The sequence below is a fragment of the Pteropus vampyrus genome, unplaced genomic scaffold (genome assembly GCF_000151845.1).
Source record: "Pteropus vampyrus isolate Shadow unplaced genomic scaffold, Pvam_2.0 Scaffold198, whole genome shotgun sequence".
NCBI lineage: Eukaryota > Metazoa > Chordata > Mammalia > Chiroptera > Pteropodidae > Pteropus > Pteropus vampyrus.
Genome location: NW_011888979.1, coordinates 1,587,278 through 1,593,474, shown reverse-complemented (window position 1 = coordinate 1,593,474; position 6,197 = coordinate 1,587,278). Strand labels below are relative to the sequence as shown.

The window sequence follows — 6,197 nt, the reverse complement described above, 5'->3', positions numbered from 1 at the left end:
CTCCCTGTGAATCCTTCCAAAAACATCCTGGCTGGGCGCTTAGGCTTCTCTCAGAAACTGCAGTGCCGATTGAATTCTGTGACCCACCATCATCTCTAGTCAAGACTCTTGAAGCTAAGAAGTCAAGACTATTTTCATTTTGGGGGGCTCCCAATACATTAAAAGGGGAAAAGTTAAAAAAAGGAAGTTGTAAAACTGTGGTGAGCTTTACATGCTTATATTAACAAATGAATACCTTATCAGATACCAAAATTATGCCAAAATTCTAAATTTCAGGACTTACATGAATGTGAGGCCCAGGCCAAGTAGTTTTCCTGCACCCTCCAACATCCCCCAGCACCCACCCAACTGTGATCAGTATGACCTACTTTTCTAATTTTACGAAGTCTTCCCCCATTCCACCTGTTATTCTGCTTATTTCTTTCCTTTCTACAGAATGTGTGTCATTCTGAATTTTCCTTCACTGAACTTCATTTAGTTCCCAGCAACTCCTCCAGCACTTTCTCACCCTGCTGTCACCTGTCCTTTGAATCAATATGCTTTTCATATTAATGAGGGTTGTTAATATCATAATATCATAATAACAAAATGTTTTCCATTTTGATACCATATTTATATTTAATGAACATGCTCACCATTCCATTATTCAGGTCACTGATGAAATGTTACATTACCAGGCCCAATCTCTGTGGACACCACGTTTGTTATGTCCTCTCAAGTTACTAATAATCCACTGTACTCATTCTTTAGGCATACAGTCACTTGTAATTATGTGGTTCAGAATTTAAATTTTAGACCAGTGGTTTGCAAAGCTGGCTGCATACTAGAGACAAACATGGAGGGAGATTTTATTTTTATTTTCATTTTATTTTTTTTATTAAAAATTATTGAGATGACATTGATTAATAAAATCAAATCAGTTTCAAGTGTATGATTCAACAGTATGTCATATATTTATTGTATTTTGTGTTCACCACCTAAAGTCAGATTTCCTTCCATTGCCAAATATTTGACCCCTTTTACCCCTGTCTCCCTCCCCTCTCCCCGCTTCCCTCTGATAACCACTAATCCATGGTCTGTGTCCATGAGTCTCTGTTTGTTTGTTTGTCATGTTTGTTTATCACTTTCGGTTGTATATTCCACATATGGGTGAAATCATATGATTTTCAACTTTTTCTGTCTGACTTATTTTGTTTAGCATGATTATCTGAAGATCCAGCCATGTTGTTATAAATGGCAGTATTTTATCTCTTCTTATGGCTGAGTAATATTCCATGATATATATGTACCACTTCTTCTTTTACCAATTATCTATCGTAGGATGCTTTAGTTGCTTCCGTGTCCAGCCCACTGTGAATAATGCTGCTATGAATATCAGGGTGCATATATCTTTGCAGATAAATGTTTTCAGGTTTTTTGGGCAAATACTCAGCAGAGAGATTGCTGAATCATATGGTAGTTCAATTCTTAGTTTTTTGAGGAAACTCCATACTATTTTCTACAGTAGTTGTACTAATTTGCAGTCCCATCAGCAGTGTATGAGGGTTCCTTTTTGCCCACATTCTTTCCAATACATGTTATTACTTGCCCTGACAATAATAGCCATTCTAACAGGTATGAAATGGTATCTCATTGCAGCTTTGATTTTCATTTCCCTAACAGCTAGTGAGGTTGAGCATCTTTTCATATTTTTTTTTTTTTTCTTTTTCTTTAGGCAAGGCAACCCTTGGTTGACCTCACAGATTGCAAGGACCTTGTCAGCTTACGATCCCTTATTTTTTATTTTTTATGCCTACAGCACCTGGTCTTCCTAGGTGGTCTCCCATCCAAGTACTAACCAGGCCTGACCCTGCTTAGCTTCCAAGATCAGACGGGATCGGGCTTGTTCAGGGTGGTATGGCCGTAGACACTTTTCATATTTCTTTTGGCCATTTGTATGTCTTCTTGGGAGAAATGTCTGTTCAGGTCCTCTGACCATTTTTTAATTGGATTGCTTGTTTTTTTATTGTTGAATTGTATGAGTTCTTTATATCTTACGAATATTAGGCTCTTATCAGAGGCATTGTTTGTAAATATAGTTTCCCATTCGATGGTTTCCTCTTTACCTTGTTGATGGTTTCTTTTGCTGAGCAGAAGCTTTTCAGTTTGATATAGTACTGAGGGAGATTTTAAAAATATGAATCTTGATGCTTACAACAATTCTACAATACTATGGTAAAGACTTGGCTCAACAAATGAGCCTAGTTACCTTAGATACAGAATATTCTTAGTCTCTTCAAAGAGAAAAAAGTAAAATGCATATTAAGGATGACTTTCGAGGCCTTGCAAACAAGTTACAGGCTGTCAGGTTTTAAGTTCCAGTTATCCTTTTCTTGCATTCTAAAGGAAAAATAAATTTTAAGAACTCGGTTATAGTGTTGTATTAGTTTCCTATTCCTGCTATAAAAAAATAACAAAACTTATTATCTTACAAATCTGGAGGTAAGAAGTCTGACACGGGTGTCGCTGAGCTAAAATCAAGGTGTCAGTAGGGCTGTGTTTCTTCTGGAGGCTCCAGGGGAAAGTGCATTTGAAGAGTGCCTCTTCAAACTTCTAGAGGCCACCTACTTTCCTTAGCTGGTGGCTTCATTTCTCCAGCAATGTGGAGACTTTCTCACACTGTTATCTCTCTGGCTCTCCTACCACTCTCTCCAGTCTTTAAGGACCCTTGTAATTACACTGGGTCTACCCAGATAATCCAGGATAATCTCCTCATCTCAAGGTCAGTTGATTAGCAACCGTTTATTTTTGCCATATTCAGTTTCAGGGAGCAGGATGTGAACATCATTGGGGGTGGGGAACATTATCCTGTTTACCACGGGAGCATATTGTTTTCTCTTAATTATTTTGGATAAGATACGAGCAAATGTAAACCTCCCCTGCTAGAGTTCTAGATAAAGTTCCCAGCCCCTTGTCACAGTGACACATCCTGCTTCATAACTCGAGGTTAATATTCCCATCAGAGGGATCTGCTGTGACCAAGATCTGCTTCCACATCAGGCTATAAAGCAGTAGTCTACCTTTGGCTCTGAAGACCAGTGGGATCATTGGCCACTGTGGTATCACTGTTCAGTGTAAGCTGGAAATCTCTTTCCCATAGGCACTGGGGGAGGGAGGGCCTGTGACAATAGCAATAAGATCATCTCTGGGTTTACCCTCAATCTGCTTCCAATCTCAGTGTCTGCACAAAGGATTCAAAGCCATAATCTCCCTTTGGAGAGCCTCTGGTGCCAGTCCATGTTTCCCATTGAATCAGAAGCTGAAGAGGTGTGACCCAAAAATCTGTGTTCTTTTAACTCCCAGTTTAATCCTGCGCTCAGTCAGGTTTGAGAACTACTCATTTAGACCATATTTTTAGTTTAATGAATATATTGTAAGAATTAAAATTTAAACCTTGCTAAAATCAAGATGTACTAGTAGCATCTATTACTTTTCGAGAGATGTCAGATTCTTATATATTATTAACATATACATAAATATATATAAGTATGCATTAATATACAGCATATATGTTAATAATACATAAATATTATTCTTATATATTACTCTCTGAAAGAAGAAAATGAGATTTAAAGGTTGCTTTAAGAAAATCCAATTGATCGAACCAGATTTATAAAATAATAATAATAATTAGGGATTAATAATTCATATTGCAAAAGTAATTCACTGTATTATTTTCTTTAAACAACAAATCCCTCTAGGTCTCTTAAAGTATCAATCAAATTACAAAAATTCAGTTCATACATTGCTTTTCAGGGGCATTTCTATTTTATTAAGCACGGTGCACTTGAATCCTGAAAGAGCTGGGCTTGCAGTTTGTAGAATCTGATTGGTCTGTAGAATCTGTTGCCCAAGTCTCCCTCCCCACTGTGCCCCAGTTGTCAGTCTCACACAGATGTGCTGTCTTGGCTCCACCCTTGTCTATATAGTGGGGCCCACCAAGCCCCACCTTCAGGCTCAGCCCTACACTCATCCCAGGAGTTACAGGATCCCCAGCTCAGCATTGAGAACAAGCATCAAGTAGCCCTGAGGTCCTCACTTCTGATAATTATGTCCTCAGTTTTCTTCCCCAAGTCCTGGCCCAAAGCTTGAACTTCTTTGGGGGTTTCTACCTTCTTTGGAGCTTCCTTACTATGCCCCTTAATGGCAGGCTCCAAGGATGTTTAACTTTGAAACGTTAGCCATGGTGTAGACCCTGAGCTTGTCCCAGACAAGGCAGGCTAAGACCCACTAACCAGTCACGAGAGTGGCCTTCTTCTCCTGAACTGGGATCCTGTGATGGCCCAGCCACCTTCATTCTTGTCCTAAAGGCTCTCTGGAACACCTAGACGTTGCTGCATGCAGCTGTCTGCCTGGGCTTTCCTCATTTGGGCTCCAGACCCTTGGCTCTGTCGACAGCCTGTGTCAGGCCCCAGTCTGCTCGTCCGGAGCCTTAATTCTCTGTTCATTTTTGCATTTCTTCTCCCTCCAGGATTACACCCCATTCCCTATATCTGGCTGCTTATTGAGATCCTGCTTAAAATCAAATAGACCCTCTGGATCCATCTTAATGTGAGCAGTCCCCTCACCCCCTGAGATGGAAACCCCTTAGTTCTCTATGTTGCCCCAGGGTGAGCCTCAGCAGAAGCACCCTCTGGATGCAGTGGTTTGCTCTGTCATCCATCCCTCGTGAGCCCTGCCCTGAGACAAGTTAGCCTTCCATCTGCCCCTGCAGTGTCGCACGGTTGAATCTCAGTTCCATCACGTAATAGATGTGAGACCCTGGACAGTCTGCTTAACTTATTTGATCCTTGATAGATTTGATGTTTCTTTCCATCTAAATGATCTGATTACTGTATAAGGTAGTGGTGAAATAATGTATGTAAAATTGCCTTGAAGTTGGCATATGGTAGGGAGATATTCTTATTTCTTGCTTACTCCCCAATGACAACTGGTCAGAGGGCCTAAGAGCCCCTCACATCTCATGACCGAACAGGTCCAGAAATGATCACCTGGATAATCTACCTCATCTCCATGTCCCCAGAAGTCGAAAGAGGCTTGAGCCACTTGGAATTTTTGAGGCTCTTAGTATATTAAATAAATGTTAAAAGAATGAAAATACAAGGCACAGATCAAGAGATAATATTTGCAAAACAGATACATATCTGATAAAGGACTTGTACCTAAAATATACAAAAAATTCTTAAAATCCAAAAGAAGAAAATTATCAACCCAATTAAAAAGTGGGCAAAATATCTGAACAGACACCTCACCAAAGAAAATATATAGATGGTTAACATTCATATGAAAAGATGCTTAACATCATATATCATTAGGAAATTGCTAATTAAAACAAGATATACCACTACACACCTATTAGAATGGCTAAAATCCAAAACACTGGCAGTACCAAATGCTGGTGAGGATGTTGAGCAAAAAAACCCCCCTCATTCATTGCTGATAGGAATGCAAAATGATACAGTCACTTTGGAAGACAGCTGGTGGTTTCCTACAAAACTATACATACTCTTACTATATGATCCACCATTCACATTCCTTGATTTCACCCAAATAAGTTGAAAACTTATGTCCACACAAAAACCTGTAGTAGCTTTGTTCATAACTGCCAAAACTCGAAAGCAACCAAGGTGCTCTTTACCAGATGAATGAATAAACAAACTGTAGTACTGCCAGACAATGAAACATTATTCAGCAATAACAATAAATGAGTCTTGTTTTCTTTTTTCTTTCTTTTCTTTTTATTGCATCTATATGAAAAGATGGATGTGAGATGAATTTATTGTGGTAATCATTTCACTATATATAAATCAAACCATCATGCTGTGTATCTTAAACTTATACCGTGACATATAACAATATTTCTTAATAAAACCAGGGGAAAAAAACCCATTCGTGCACCCCTGCCAGTATGTGGAGGAACCTCACAGTTTCTGATGAGGAGCTGAAGAAGAGGTAGAGAGACAGAAGGATCCAGATGAGAAAGTGTTAGGCTCAGGAAGAAGGCATATTATCGATGCCTCTGAGGAAAGGAAGTGAGTATGAAAACAGCTGCTCCTATGGACGGGTGCTTGATTAAAATTGCAATTTTTAAATATTAATAACATAAGCAGTTTTTCAGTGTATAGCTTAATGAAAATGCAAGTTTCTATTTATACAAT

General features: G+C 39.0%; 1 non-coding gene across 1 annotated transcript; it reads right to left on the bottom strand.

Moving 5' to 3' along the window:
• Positions 1-1,789: 1,789 nt before the first annotated feature.
• Positions 1,790-1,908, bottom strand: LOC111746710. Its single transcript, XR_002783232.1, has one exon. It is a non-coding gene; the product is annotated as a 5S ribosomal RNA (ribosomal RNA).
• Between the last annotated feature and the right edge of the window lie 4,289 nt (positions 1,909-6,197).